The 16753-nt window shown below is 36.6% G+C and overlaps 1 pseudogene; it reads left to right on the top strand.

Moving 5' to 3' along the window:
• Nucleotides 1-461: 461 nt before the first annotated feature.
• On the top strand, nt 462-580 carry LOC121463187 (annotated as a pseudogene).
• The last annotated feature ends 16173 nt before the right edge of the window (nt 581-16753 follow it).

Here is a 16753-nt window from a genome sequence, read left to right as displayed (position 1 = left end):
AAATAAACAGCTGGTCTTATCAATGGATAATATAATTCTTACAGGATACTCTATATATATTAAAGCAACTCGACTTCACAAATTATTCAGTGTGTGTAACATAAAATCAATCAAGAAGTAAGATGAAACTTTAATTAAAAATGTAGAATGTTATAGATTGATCAATCAGCATAATATACTTAGCTAAGTACTAACCATGAAATTGAAAAAAAAAAGTCAAAATGAGTTTCTGCACATTAAAAATAAAAAGAAAACAGAAATAAAATTATCCAATGATAGCGAAAAAATGATCAGGTAAAACTCTCTTTCTTTAGTGACATGATTGTCAAATAGCAGGAAATGTTAATAAAGTGTTTGTTAATTTATTCTATATAATTTATTCTATATAACTTATTATATATAATTTATTATATATAAATAATACATGTAAAATAATTCATAATGTTAAGAGTCAGATCCTAGTCTATGACCATACCACCCTGAATGCACTCTATTTAGTCTGATCTCGGAAGCTAAGCAGGGTCAGGCCTGGTTAGTACTTGGATGGGAGACCTCCTGGGAATACTGGGTGCTGTAGGCTTAAAAAAAAAACCCCAAAAAGTTAAAAAAAAAGAATCGGATCCTACTCTGTTGATGGGTATATGCTTAAAGAAATACACTTCATTTATCTTTTGTAACTCAGAATTGTGCAGATAGTTACATTTTGCATATAAATTAACTTCTGTAAGCTTGATTTAATGTATCAGCACACAATCGTCATATATATATATATATATATATATATATATATATTATCTTTGTCATCATGTGTATGTATTTGTGTGTGATGTATGTGCATGTAGGGGGTGGGCATATTCACGGTGTGCATGTAGAGGATGGGGGCCAATGTATATGAGTAGGTTCTATATTTTGTATTATTAAAGAGTTATTTTTAGGTAGGGTCTTTCCTCTTGTTTCTGCTTTGTTTAATATTTCAGGTCAGCTTGTCTGTGACTAATTCTTCTACCAACACCCCTCATCTCATAGTTGGGGTAAAAGGATTAAAGATGTGTACCTCAGTGATCAGCCTTTTATGTGGATTTAGGAGCTGAAGCTCATGTACTCAAGTATGTGTGACAAGCATTATAACCTCCCACCCCAGGAGTTAACTTGCTGGTGGTCATCTACCCAAAAGTTGTCTTAATTTAAATTCTTATTTTAGTTGCTAAAATATGTTCCTTCTTCAAATAAATATTCCTTAACATTCATGTATATATTTGTAAATTAAAATTGAACTAGAATACCTTCGCTTATGAAAAGTCTTTCTTTTTTAACTGTTTTGAATTTGTAAGGGAAGTTTTTAATTTTTCATTTTTTAATTTTAAGTTTAGATATAATTTCAGATTTGGTTCCTTATTTTCCCTTTACAAAAGGATAGGTGATGAATTTTTATCATATTTATCTTTAAATTGTCAGCATATTTAAAGTTATCAAACAGATTATATGGGCTTTGAACATTTTCCTATGAACTAATTTTTATCCTTACTGTTCCATGCTAACCATGAACTTAATTGAGAGGTCCATGGTATAAATGTCATGGGGCTAGAAAATGCAATCTATGAGGACATATGATGATGTTTACACAAATGAATTACAGACTAAATATCATTCCTTTGGATAACAGATTGACATATTTGGTTTGCCCTTTGTAGTTGATCTGTTTTAAGATAACATTTCAACAGAGAGTCAACTGAAGTAGCTTTATAGAGACAAAGATTGATGAAATTCAGATGAATAACCTTGATCAAAGTATTGTTCTATCTAGCTGGAAACCAAGGTTTCGAGATTTAGTTCTTCCAGAGTATCTTCTGATAAAATGAAAAAGTAACTGTTCAGATATTGTGAATGAGATTGGGATATATAAGACTTCTCAAAAGCTGATAAAAGAAATGAGAAATCAGTAGAAAAGACCGCAGTGTTGAGAGTTACTGGGGAATGGTGTTCACAACGACAAACCAATTACTCTCCTATTTCCTAAGGCAACTGTATCCCAGGATGTTTCCAACTTGCCCTTGTCCATATCAGCTTTACACTGGTGCTTTCTAGAGTCTGTAAATTTATGCAGAAGGGCTCATCTACTGTAACGATGGTGACTGTTAGGGCAGACAAGCAGGAGTCTCCTTAGATTTGATGCTGTGAAGGCAGTTGTCCAACCATGGTTGATCAGAACTTAATATCTCAATGCTTCTCTTGTCCTCCAAGGCAGCAATTCTAAGAAATATGAACTCTTTAGTCTCTGGTAGCTAACAGATAGGATCCTCTTTTTAGGTCAAATCTATTTATTTATTGATTGATTTTTAATTGATTTTTATTGAGCTATGTATTTTTCTCTGCTCCCCTTCCTTCTTCTCCCCTCCCCTTCTATCCTCTCTCATAGTCCCCATGCTCCCAATTTACTTATGAGATCTTGTCTTTTTCAACATTCAATGTAGATTAGATCAATGTATATCTCTTGTAGGGTCTTCATTATTGTCTATGTTCTCTAGGATTGTGAACTGTTGGCTGTTTTTTCTTTGCTTTATGTCTCAATGCCGCTTAAAGTGAGTACATATGATACTTGTCTTTCTGGGTCTGGTTTACCTCAATATGATGTTTTCTAGATCCATCCATTTGCCTGCAAATTTCAATATGTCATTATTTTTTTTTCTGCTGTGTAATACTCTATTCTGTTAAGGTACCACATTTTCTTTATCTATTCTTTTGTTGAAAGGCATTTAGGTTGTTTCCAGGTTCTGGCTCTGAAAAACAATGCTGTTATGAACATAGTTGAGCACATGTCCTTGTGGTATGATTGACCATCCTTTTGGTATATACCCAAAAGTGGTATTGCTGGGTCTTGAGGTAAGTTGTTTCCTAATTTTCTGAGAAATTGTCATAATGATATCCAAAAGGGCTATAACAGCTTGCACTCCCACCTGCAATTAAGGAGTGTTTCCTTAACCACACATTCTCTCTAGCATAAGCTGTCATCAGCGATTTTGATTTTGGCCATTCTCACAGGTGTAAAATGGAATCTCAGAGTTGTTTTGGTTTGCATTTTCCTTATGGCTAAGGATTTTGAGGTCCCATACCAGTGTCTGTGCTACTGGGGTTATATTCAGGAAGTAGTCTCCTTTGCCAATGCTTTTAATTATACTTTCCACATTCTCTTCTGTTGAGGCAGAGAGGGCCTGCTTTTGGTTCCAGCGGCCCAGGTAGAGTGCACTGAAATAATCACAGAGAAACTGTATTCATTTAAACACTGCCTGGCCCATTAGTTCTAGCCTCTTACTGGTTAACTCTCACATCTTGATTCAACCCATTTCAAATAATATGTATGCCACCATGAGGTTGTGGCTTACCGGGAAACATTCAACATGTCTGACCTGGTAGCTCCATGGCAGCTCTCTCTCTCTCTCTCTCTCTCTCTCTCTCTCTGCTTTCTTTCTCCCAAAATGCAGCTCTGTCTTCTCCTCCTACCTAAGTTCTTCCCTATCAGGCCAAACAGTTTCTTTATTGATTAACCAATGAAAGCAACACATAAACAGAAGGATTTTCTACACCACTCTTCTATGAGGTACAGCAAGGTTGGCTTTATGTTGAGGTCTTTGATTCATTTGGACTTGAGTTTTGTGCATGGTGATAGACATGGATCTATTTTCATTCTTCTACATGTTGATAACCAGTTATGCCAGCAACATTTGTTGAATATGCTTTCTTTTTTTTTCCATTTTATATATTTTGCTTTTTTGTTAAAAATCAGGTTTTTGTAGGTATGATAATTGTTATCTGGGTCTTCAATTCAGTTTCACTGGTCCTCTTGTATGTTTTTATGTCAATACCAGGTTGTTTTCAGTACTGTAGCTCTGTAGCAGAGTTTGAAATCAGGGATTGTGATGACTCCAGAGGTTTCTTTATTGTACAGAATTATTTTGGCTATCCTGGGTTTTTGTTTTTTCATATAAAGTTGTGTATTGTTCTTTTGAGGTCTGTGAATAATTTTGCTGGGATTTTGATGGGCATTGTATTGAATCTGTAGATTGTTTTGGTAAGATTGCTAGTTTTACAATGCTAATTCTACCTACCCAACTGCTTGGGAGACCTTTCCACTTTCTGGTGTCTTCTTCAATTTCTTTCTTTAAAGATAAAAAGTACTTGTCATACAGGTCTTCCACTTGTTTTGTTAGAGTTACTTTAAGACACCAGAAAATGGAAAGATCGCTCATGTTATTCAGTCAGGATCATCTTTGCCCATAGTAGGTACATTTTTGGTGATATCTGCTTATTAGAGCTATTTTGTCTCACTTTCATGTGTCTCTATTGAAATTTATTACTGATTAACCAGTTAAAGACAAATCTTGTTTGTTATGCTTGCTTTAGAGGGGAACACCATCTAAAAGAAATCAAGGACTAATTAAAGCTGGATAACTAATGCTGAATGTATGCATTTTTCAAACATTTTTGTATTTCAAATAATTTATACTGAGTAATTGCATGTGATTGACTGCTAGGACAAATGGTAAAAAATTGGCAAAAGGATGTAAAAGTACAAAGGAGAATAATTTTTGAGTAAAACTGTAAAGACATCATCTGCATTCTATTTTGCTTTCAAAGTTACAAAAGCGATTACATGCCATAAATGTATGTGTTCAGGGCCAGGAACAAAAGAAGTTTTTGCAAAACTCTATCTAAAGAACCAGTAGATATTTTAATCAAAGTTTAATAGGCTATGACTCTTTCATTGACATTGTTTTGAAAAATTGGATAAAAAGAGTGATTTGTATGGCCCAGTTCTAATTCAGAAAAGGAAAACCTTTGAATAAATATTCCACAGACTGGACAGAAACACTAAACCACCCTGGCTTTGGAATAAACATGATGGTGACTATCTCTAGTCATGAGAGTTCTTACTGTGCAATAGTAATTGAGCAAGTACAAGCTAACCACTGTTTCTAGTGATATATGTATGATATTGAGTGAATCACAGGGCTCAGAAAATTATTTTTTATTGAGAAAAATTATCAGAAATGAATAGGGAATATGAAATCTAACATACATAATAATATATAATATGCTAAATATTAATAAATATTTACATTATACATAAATTAATTAGTAAATATATATTAACAAATGTAGAATATACTAAATAATATTTAACATATTAAATATAATTTGGAGGCCATGGAATCCTTTAATGAGAAGATTAATTCTGAGATACAACACAAAGGAAGTGTGCAATATGAAAATTTCCTGGGAAGTCATTAGGGAAGCATGCGTGGAATGGGTCATAATTAGCAAACAGCTGAGGATAAAAATAGAAGATGAGGTGAGAGAAAAGCAAAGTACTCGTAAAAACATAAGAATATTGCATAGCTTTTTTCCTGTTATTAGTCACTAATTTAGATAAATTTATTTATTGCTCTCTGTTTTATAACCATGCACAGGGAGACATATAGAAGCTGTGTAAAAATGTAGTTGGGCAGCACAGGGGTGATTAAACTCAGTTAATATTTTGAGTCAAAATATGGCGTCTCACGAGAAGAAACTTAGTGAATACTTGTATGCCAAATAATAAAATAAAACAACTTTTACAAAAAAAATATCATTTTATGCTTTTGCTACATTCCCTACATTTAGAATCATATATTTTGAGGACTAACCATTGTTCTGCCTTTATTTCACTTGACATATTAACAGCTTCTGACAGGCCTGACAGCTTCTCAACCCGAAGCCCTGATTCTTGCCATCTCTGTGGTCTCATGTCCCCAAGTTCTTGACCATTACTTTTGGTTATGTCACATGCTTGATGAAGGAAGGTCATTGGCTAATAAAGGAACTGCCTTGGCCCATTTTATTGGTTAGAAGATAGGTGGGAGGAGTAAACAGAACAGAACGCTGGGAGGAAGAGGAAGTGAGCTCAGACTCGACAGCTCTCCTCTCGGGAGCAGACGCCTCAGAGAGACGCCATGCTCCTGGCTCCTGGGCAGACGCACGCTATGAAGCTCCGACCCAGGATGGACATAGGCTAGAATCTTCCTGGTAAGCGCACCTAGGGGCGCAACACACATGATTAGAAATGGGCTAAATTAATATGTGAAAATTAGCCTAGAAGAAGCTAGATAGAAATGGGCCAAGCAGTGATTAAATGAATAGAGTTTGTGTGTTGTTATTTCGGAGCATAAGCTAGCCGAGCAGGCGGCCGGGGTGCTGGGAACGCAGCCCCACCGCTCATATTATTTCTACACATGCTCACTCCCCTAACACAGTTACAGTTAATATTAATCCTCATTTAATCCTAATTCATCTTCAAAATTAATCATTTCATTAAATTTTACATCTGTGTGGATTATAGCTTGAACAGTGCAAAGCTATAATCTATAAATTTAATTTCTCATTTGAGTCCAACTAGGATTTGAGCCATTGAAAAGCACATTTTTAGGAAAATTCTTTGACTGTCTTTATTTTTCTATTTACATTAGTTCTTAAGGAACATCACTCAGGTAAAAAATTGAACCTTAAGGCTTTTGCTGGGTTTGGTAATGCATGCTTATAATCCTAGTATTTAAGAGGCTGAGACAAGTGGATCAAGAATCTGAGACTGACTTGGGATACATGAGGTCCTGTCTGAAAATAAAAAAAAAATGACTGCAAAATATTAATATTACTGGTACCAGAACTGGGGCTATAGGTGATAGGAACAGGAGGTATCAGGTTGGAGATGAAGGGAGAAAGTACTGGAAGAGAGAACTATAACTGGGGTACATTTCAACGATGCCGTGGAAATTTAAAACCATCAAAACTCCCTAGAATGTATGAGGGTGACCCTAATGAAGACAATTAGGAATGGGACCACATAACCTGAACTGATCATCATCTGTAACCAGGCAAGGCTTCTAGTAGTGGAATCAGGGGATCAACCCAGCCACAAAACCTTTGACCTATAAAGTTAACTGCCTGCAAAGTGTGCTGGGGTAATGGTGGTACAAATTTGTGAGTGGCCAACCATGACTGGTCCAACCTGTGACCCATGTTGTACGATGGAGTCCACATCTGATACTGACTACAGGGCCAGCAATCAGAGGCTAGATAGCCCAGAGACCTACAATAGAAATAACCATGGCCAAAAAAAAGCAAATGAAATGATTCCCAATGATATTATGCTATACTTGTATGCCAGAGACTAGCATAATTATTGTTAGAAAGGCTTCATCCAGCAACTGATAGAAGCAGGTGTGGATACACGTAGACAAATATTAGATGTAACTCCAGAAACCCTATGGAAGATGAGAAGGATTGTAGGACCAGAGGGGTCAGGGATACCTCGAGGACATGCCCACAGAATCAAATAAGCAGGTATTGTAGGGGCTCATAGAGACTGAAGCAACAATCAGGAAGTTTACATTGCTATGAGTTAGGTTCTTGAATATATGTTATGTTTGTGAAGCTTGGTGTGTTAGTGTTCAGGCATCTGTACTGGCCGGCCCTTGATGTCCTGACAGGGTACATCTTCAGCTGCAGCCACTATGAATACCCTGTGCAGGTTAGCTTCATTCCCTTTTAAAGGTGGTCCTTGCCCACCTTCCGTCTCACCCTTTCTCATTTTCTTTCTGCTGCTCTCTCTGTCTCTCTGTGTCTTAGTTTCTCTCTGCCTCTCTCTTCTCTTCTGTTACTCTCATTCCCAGAGATTGGTTTCCCTTACCCCATTTCCCACTCACTTTTCCCCAATAATAAACATCTCCACCTGAGCTCTGTTGCATGGCATCTTTCTCTCACACATTGCTTTTTTATAAAAATTACAAAATGGTCTTGTTAATTTGTATATTCTATCTCTACCTTTTGGTTAGTTTGGATGAGGGTTTGTCTATTTTGCTAATTTTCTCGAAGAACCAACTCTTTGTCTCATTGATTCTTTGCTTCTATTTTATTGATTTAGTCCTCAATTTGATTATTTTCTGGCTTCTCCTCCTCCTGCGTGAATATGGTTCTCTTTCTTCTAGAGTTTTCAGATGTGCTATTAAGTCACTTGTGTGTGATATCTCCAGGTTCTTTATGTAAGCACTCAGTGCTATGAACTTTCCTCTTAGCACTTCTTTTAAAGTGTCCCATAAGTTTGGGTATGTTGTGCATTCATTTTCATTGAATTTTCAGAAGTCCTTAATTTCTTTATTTCTTCTTTGACACATCATTGATTCAGTTGAGCGCTGTTCAATTTCCATGATTTTTTAGGATTTCTGCAGTTAGTGTTGCTATTTTATTCTGTCTTTAAGCCATGGTGATGTGATAACATACATATATTCCATAATCCTAGAGAAGACAGGTATCAAGGAGAACCCTAAGAGAGACATACTTGGATACCCTACCCCTGGGGAAGGGGAAACAGACAAGAAATCCTGAGAAAATTAGTAGTGAGAAAGAAGGAAAGGTGGAAGAGGATGGTGTGGGGGAGAAGGGGAGGGAGGAGGAGAAAATGAGGGAGTGGATTGTTCAAGAAGGGGAAAAGACAATGAGGAAGAGAAAGGAAACATATTTTGATTAAAAGGCTATCCAGAAACATAGCACTATGGAAATTTCCAGGAACCTCAAGGATGACCCCAGCTAAGCCTCTAATCAACAGTGGAAAGTATGCCTAAACTGGCCTCTCCCTATAATTATACTGGTGACTACCTTAATTGTCATCATAGAACCTTCAACCAGCAACTGATGGAAGCAGATACAGAGAGCCACAGTGAAGCCCTGAGCCAAACTACCTGGGACCAACCAAAGAGATGGAGGAGCAATAACATGAACAAAGGGATAAAAACCATGATGGTGATTCCCACAGAAACAGCTGATCTGAGCTAGCAAGAGCTCACTGACTCTGGACAGATAGCGGGCGAACCTACATAGGACCAAACTAGGCCTATTGAAAGTGGGGGACAGTTGTGAGGCTTGGAGAGACTGTGGGGCCACTGGCAGTCGGACCAGCATACAGGCCTAGTGCTTGTACTGGTGTCTAAGAACATACTCCTTTTGGAGGGACACCTTGCTCAGCCTAGGTATGAGGAGGTCCTTGGTGTTGCCTCCAGTGAAATGTCAGACTTGTTGACTCCCCATGGGAAGCCCTACCCTTCTTGTGGAGTGGATGTGAAGGTGGGGTGGGGGGAAATGGAGGAAGCAGGAGGAGGGGAGGGAGTGGGAAAAGGGGTAGCTATGTAAAATATGAAAAGACTGTATTAAAAAATCTTAATTAATAAGCTAAAAATAAAAAAAACAAAATGTAAGCATTTTATTTTGGAGTAATTTTTGTTTTACAGAAATTTCTCAAAGATAACATAGGGTTTTCCTGTGTCCTCCTTCAGTTGGTTTTTCTGACACAATGTCATCTGGTACTTTTAATATATTTGTAAAAAAATAAAATAACATCTGTCACTGTCATTTAAAAACATGAAAAATAAAATTACAACATGGTGCTCTTGTGGGACTCCTAACAGTTGGAATCATTGGGGGAGTACTATCTCTAACTCTTTTGTATGCTTTTGAGATCCTTTTCACCCTATAAGGTTGTCTTGTCCAGTCTACATGAGTATATGTGCCTAGTCTTGTTATAACTTGTTATGCTTTGTATAGTTGATATCCCTGGAAAGCTGCTTATTTCTGAAGGGAAATGGAGGAGGAGTGCTTCTGGGGGAGAGGGCAGGTGGGGTTTGGGAAAGGGTGGGGTAGAGGGAGGAGAACTGGTCTATGTTAGGATGTAGTAAATGAGAGAAGAGTTTTAATGAAGGAAGAAGATGACATTAAATTGGGAGGGGGCATGGGCATGGGGCATGGGTTGTATCTGGGAGCAGTTTGGGGAGAAATGAGGGGAGAATATGATCAAGATATGTTTCATGGCTTAAAAATTTGGCTTATGATTGTATTTAGCACCTTGAAAAAAGGGTTAGTGGTAACAGTTGTTATATCCCCTTCTAAGTTTGGGGTTTATATCTTAATAAAGAAATCTTTCAGATGAAAAATTTTTTCTGAAATTAGTTCAATCCGTTCGTGCATCGACTAAGAAAATGCTAATGGATATATATATATATATATATATATATATATATATATATATACAAAGTTCAGTATTTCATATAACACTAGATATCCTTAAGAGCAATAAGAGAGAATCCACCATGATAACTGGGTGGGTAGTTGGAGAAGAGAGAACATCTTCCTCTGTCTGGATATCTTTTGTTAGGGCCTATAGGAAGAATTACCTTCTGTTCTCACTTGAATTATTCCTTTCAACAAACACAACAAAGCAAAACTTGCATGACTCCACCGAAGATGCCTATATAGTAAGAAACTACCACAGTTATACAGCAATTCCAAATTTCTTACCTTTATTACAAAGTCCTTCTGTGAAATTATTTAATGCACTATTTTTGCCGGCATGGTTATTTTGCTTTTAAACATATTTTTAGAAATATTTTAATGGAAACAAGTCATTAAAAAGTTTTTAGAAATCATTATCCAAGCTATATCAGGAATGCCTTTTGCATTGATTCTCAATCTTTAATGAACATAATACAATGGTTCTAATTATCTTTAATAAAACCTACCTCAGGGAAGAGTGTATTTAGAACTAGAAACAATGTCTTCACATGAGCAATATAGAAACTTGCTATGTATGTGTGAGTTGGGGAACAGTGATCCTGAGGATATAAACACTTCTCTCCTAACTTATCTTCCTCAGACACTGTGGTCATCCCTGCATTCATAACCGGCCCTTACAAAGAAATGCGTGGTTAACTCTCAGGAATTCTAGAAAAACTGATTATTATATTAATTCTCAGAATGTCATTCTCCCACCCACTTTACTCTTCTTTATTAAAATAAACAGAATAATGAATCACACACATTGCTCTTGAGGCTCTGGACTATATTCTGTTTCATTGGTTGTCAGAATTATGAATTTCTTATATCTATGTGTATTTTTGTTAATTTTTCTTTTTCCCAGTGGTAAAAGACATTAGATAATAGAATGGCAGTATTCAAATATTGCGGCAGAAATTTATGCTCAAGCAAGAGTTCACCAATATAGTTTGTAGTACACTATATTCTTCATGGTGTTATTCTATACAAACCCTACTTTGTGATCAGAATATTAGTGTTTAGCTTTTAGTCTTTTATATTTTCCATAAAGGTCATCATCCTTCATCCACATCCCAGGCCTGGACATTGTAGTACAACCTCAATGATTTTTCAATAGACTGTTACACAAACAAATGTAGTCGTTGTGGAATGTACATATACCTTTGTTGCTCTAACAATGACTCAATTTAAAAGCAAAGAGCTATTATGCAGTAGAGTATTGAGCTGATTCAAATAAAGGGAATAGTTAAGGCTGGTGACAAATTACCAAGGTCAAGGTTAATAGAAGCTACAGTTTTCCTAAACTACAACTTTTTGAAACCTAGAGACAATGTACTTTCAGACTTGGTTTCTTGTAGAGCAAGTGCCTAATACATCCCAAACAAATATTTTGCAAAAGGGACAAATGTTAATGACGGACAGAAGAGAAGAAGACAACTTATCCATTTGCAGTCCTCTCCATCCACTCCGTTCCCAGGTCTCAACAACATAGATCTACTTTGCTTCTCTGCAGACCTCACTAAATGAACATTTCATAAAAAGGAGGTTTTCCAGCGCATGACTTTTGTGTTTCTTTTTCACTTACCATAATGCTTTTTAACTTCATTCATTTTTTGCCTGAAAGATTATTTTTATGGCAAATAATATTCCATCAAGAGTCATGTATCATGATATTTATCAGTTGATTGATATTTGTGTTGCTAGCACTTTCAGTTAAAAATATTAACTCATAAGAATGTGCATGGAACATTCATTTTTACTTCTTTGTTACATTTGTGTAAAGCTGTTGGTTGTACTGTGAGCTTTACATATAACAACATGTAACAACAAGAGGTATTTGCCAAACTCTTGTCATCACTTACATCCCAGGATCAGTGTATGAGGTTCTCATTTAGCCACACTATTCATTACGTGATTTAAAAGAACATAGAGTTACTCCTTCTCAACAAATATTCCTTTTTAATCTTCCTATTTTCATCTTGTATTTTTTTGTGGTCCACACATTTAATTAGTAGTAACTGTATGTCAATTTTTGGGGGATTATTTACTGGAGCAGTAGTCATTTACTGGTGGTTGCTTTAGAGGAGTATGACTTCCCTACCCCATTAGTTACTGCCCAGGGTGAGATGAAGTCTTACAAGCCCCCGCCCACTCCATGATGGAATGTTGAAGGGTCCAATCTTGTGCAGGTAGCAATTGCTGACTTGAGTTGGTAGTTTTATCAGCCATGGCATACCCAGTGCTCCTAATTTTTTTCCACCCCCGCCACCTGTGATATTTCTTAAGCTGTAGAGAAGATAATATATATGTCTTATTTAGGGTGAGAACTCAGCAGTTCCTTATTCTTGGCACTTGACCAGGTAGGAGTCTCATTAAATACTATCAACCTATGAAATGGCATCTTCCCTCTCTGGAGACACTGCATTTTCCTCCTGTGGGTAATTGTTAAATTGTATATCTTCACTGGGCATGGTTTTCAGTGCTCTTGATATTTTTAAATGGAGTTTTGGTAGTTTTGGTTCGTACATTGTAAGAGATTTAAAAACATATTCTAGAAGTCATTATCAAAGCCTATTTTAATAACTGATCCTCTTAGGTACTTCTTATGAAAACATTTCTAACATTCTGTTCCATGGTTGCATTTTCTTTTTGATGACATTTTAAAAAAGACAAGTATGTAATCTTATGATATCTGGCTAACCTATATTTTTCTTTGATTATTTTGTATTTTCTCAATGTTTAAGATATAACTACCAAATCAAGATTTCTGAAAATGTAAATATCTGTGTTACTGAAAAAAATTTATAGTTTTAGTTTTTCATTTTTGTTGTTGATAAATTGAGTTATCTTCCAACATATAAATTTATATCCAAGCTATTTCCTTTCCTTTCCTGTTCTTTTTTTCATTTCCTTTCTTTCTTCTTTCTCCTCCCTCCTTTCCTCTTTTTCTTTCCTCCTCCCTCCTTTTCTCTCTTTCCTTCCTTCCTTCCTTCCTTCCTTCCTTCCATCCTTTCTTTCTCCCATCCTTTCTGTATTTTAGATAGTTTGTACATATGTAGTCCCACTGAGCTTTGACCAGCCTAAGCATCCCAGCTGCTACGTTACAGTTGTGTTGCACTGCATCCAGTCTCAGTACCATTCACTTGCCTGTGAAGGTCAGGATATTGTATAGCCCCTATGAAAATCAACATTTTAAATGATTACTGATAGATCTGGACTGTTTATGTACTTCTGTTATGCCAGCACTTGCAAGGCTGGGCTAGGAGGATAGCAAGGTCAAGGGCATCTTGAATGACATAGTGAGGATCTGTCTCAAAAACAATAGTAAAAAGAAATGAAATTGACAACAAATTGGAAGAGTTCGTTTTGATCTCAAATCAGAGATTCACTCCATTCATATGCAGTGTAATTTCTTGTAAATTAAGGTTGATTCTACCATTCTGATTTCATTTTTGTATTTGTTATGTTTCAGTTTTCTAGTTACAATTCTTTCATTCTTTTGACTAATAGATATTTTCTAGGGGGTGTCTTTGATTTCCTTTGTTTTTTGACTACATATCTTGAATTTTTATTCTGATTATAGAGTTTGGATTTAACATTTTTTGTTTGGCAATCTGCTTGATATCAACACTAGTTTAATTGCAAAGATATCCAGAATGTTTCCTCTTTTAAAACTCTGTCTTCAACCCTTTGCGATATTAGTGTTACTCAATTTGCAGTTATAAAGTAATGCGTCTATTTTATAATTATTTCCTTACAGAATATCAAATCTTATAGAGAAATTTACGCAGGCTAGAGCATTTATACATCTTTATAGTTTATTTTCTAGATATTTTATTGGCTCTCTATTTTTTCTCTCTGTACTCAAATCAGTCTTGCTTCAAATTGATTAACTAGACTTCGTTGACTCCCCATCGGAAGCCTTACCCTCTCTGAGGAGTGGATGGGCTATGATGAGGGTGGCAGTTTGGGGGGAACAAAAGGAGGGAAGGGAGAGGGAACTGCGATTGGTATGTGAAATGAGAATACATTGTTTTGAAAAATAAATTTAAAAATGGGGAAAAGAAGTATGTCTCCTATTCTTTTCCATCAGAGTCTGTATCTGACTCTTTTATTGGTTTCTGGGACACTATTTCTCATATTGGGTCTTAATTCATGGGGAGATGCTTACTCTTACTGCAACTTGATATGCCATGTTTTGTTTATACTCTTAGGAGACCTGCCCTTTCTTGAACAGAAACAGAGGATGAGGTGAGTATTTGGGGATGGAAATAGAGGTAGACTGGGGGAGGGCACTGGGAGGAAAAGAAGGAGAGGAAGTTGTGGCCAGTCTGTAAAGTACATACATACATACATACATACATACATGCATACATACATTAAAAAGAGAGACACAGATTAAAAAAAAAAAAGCCCTCTACTTTCAGGATTGTCATTCCACTGGTGATCCAGATCGTTCTTTTTTAGAGCAGAAAATATATCAAAACATCTCTTGGTTGCAAGATTCTTCATTCATCATCAATTATATTATAAAACTTCTGCATAAACAAAACAAATAAAATAGATAAAATAAAACACAAGAAGTGCAGTGCCAAGATTTCAGATAGGCACTCAATGTAGCGGAACAGATCAACAAAGGAGGGGAGGACCAAACAAAAAGAAGAGACAAACAGCAGTTTTTAAACAACAGCTCAACAATTAATTATCATCATAGAAGATGATGGGTTTGGAAAGAACATAAAAATGACTGGTTTTCTTGAGTGTTACTTTTTATGTCAATCAAAAATTAAAATCCTAACAATAATCTGAGTAAGGTTTTTTTTTTAATTTCTAAAGGGTTTATTTGTATGTATGTTTTGCCTTTACCTGTTTGTATATGGCACAAATGTATGTAATGTCTACAGTGCCTAGAAGAGAGCACTATCATAATAATACTGATTGTTATGATTCAGCAAGTGAATGCTGGGAGCCAAATATCGGTCTTTTGCAAAAGCAGTGTCCAAGTAAGGATTGGATCAGAAAATCTTTCCTTATTAACAGAGATCTGCCTTTTAAGAAGAGAAATAAACCATTAGAAATGAAAAGAGGAGAAAATAGAGGAAGCATTCACAAACTGTATGGCTGCGGGAACAAAAATAGGAGACAGACTTCATTTTCTCCATCCTTTTTAATTTATTTTTTAAAACAATGCATTCTCATTTTACATACCAATCCAGTTCATTCTCCCTTCAATCCTTCTCTTCCCCCACCTTCCACCCTCCTCATACCCCATCCACTCCTCAGTGGTGTGTGAGAATTGTCTGTATTCTGTCAATCGTGTTTTAAATAAATGCTGATTGGCCAGGCAGGAAATATAGGAGGGAAAACAAGACAGAAAGTAAAAATGATATAATGAGAACAGGAGAATACTGGGAAGGAGGAAGTTGATTCCTCCTACTCCTGCCCAGATCACCAAAGCAGCAGGATGTGATCTGCCCCACTGAAAAAAGGTACTGAGCCACTTGGCTAACATAAATCAGAAAAATGGGTTAATCAAGATGTGAGAGTCAGCCAGTGAGCGGCTAGAGCTAATGGGCCAATCAGCTTATAATTTATGGAGACCTATGTGTGATTTTCTTTGGGGCTAAACAGTTGTGGGGTACCAGGCAGGACAGAAAACCCCAACAAACAGGACCATTCATGTTATACTCAGAGAAGGTAAGGCTTCCCCATGGAGTCAACAAAGTCTGGTAAATCACTTTGAGGCAAGACCAAGGCCCTCCTCCCTATATCTAGGCTGAGCAAGATATCCTTCCAAGGAGAATGGGCTCCAAAAAGCCAGTTCAGGCAGTAGGGATAAGTCCTAGTCCCACTGCCAGTGGCCCCACAGATTGCCACAGTCACACAACTCACCTACATTCAGAGGGTCTTGTGTGGATCTACACAGGTTCCAGAGACAGACTTCCTAAGGTGAATTCAGATTCTCTTGAGAATGTGTTTATAGGGTCCATGGCATGGTAGAGACTTTCTTTTCTTTTCTTTTCTTTTCTTTTTCTATTGATTTTTATTGAGCTCTACATTTTTCTCTGCTCCCCTCCTTGCCTCTTCTCTCCCCTTCAACATTCTCCCAAGGTCCCCTTGCTCCCAGTTTACTCAGACCTTGTTATTTTCTACTTCCCATATAGTTTAGATCCATGTATGTCTCTCCTAGGGTCCTCATTGTTGTCTAGGTTCTCTGGGATTGTGATTTGTGGGCTGGATTATTTTTGCTTTATGTTTAAAAACCACTTAGAGTGAGTACATGTCATAATTGTCTTTCTGGGTCTGGGTTACCTCACTCAAAGTGATGTTTTCTAGCTCCAACCATTTGTCTGCAAAATTCAAGATGTCTTTGGAGAACTTTGCATGTGTCTGAACACCTTTATTGAGATATAATTGTGCCATACAATTCATCTGTGTTTCTGTGGATAATTCAAGAAGAACCAAAAATCATGCTCACTCCACCAGGCCATTGTCAATACCACATCGCTAAGCCAGAATCTTCTGATAACAGCTAAGTTAGCCCAAGACAAACTGGAATGTACAGTATGTGGTAGAGATATGAACTAATATTTCTCACCAGTTTAGAAACAGCAGTCATGGG

Source organism: Microtus oregoni, unplaced genomic scaffold, assembly GCF_018167655.1.
Source record: "Microtus oregoni isolate MIOR12 unplaced genomic scaffold, Mior012 000025F_ref0000491, whole genome shotgun sequence".
Classification (NCBI taxonomy): Eukaryota; Metazoa; Chordata; class Mammalia; order Rodentia; family Cricetidae; genus Microtus; species Microtus oregoni.
This window is presented reverse-complemented; position numbering and strand designations above follow the sequence as displayed.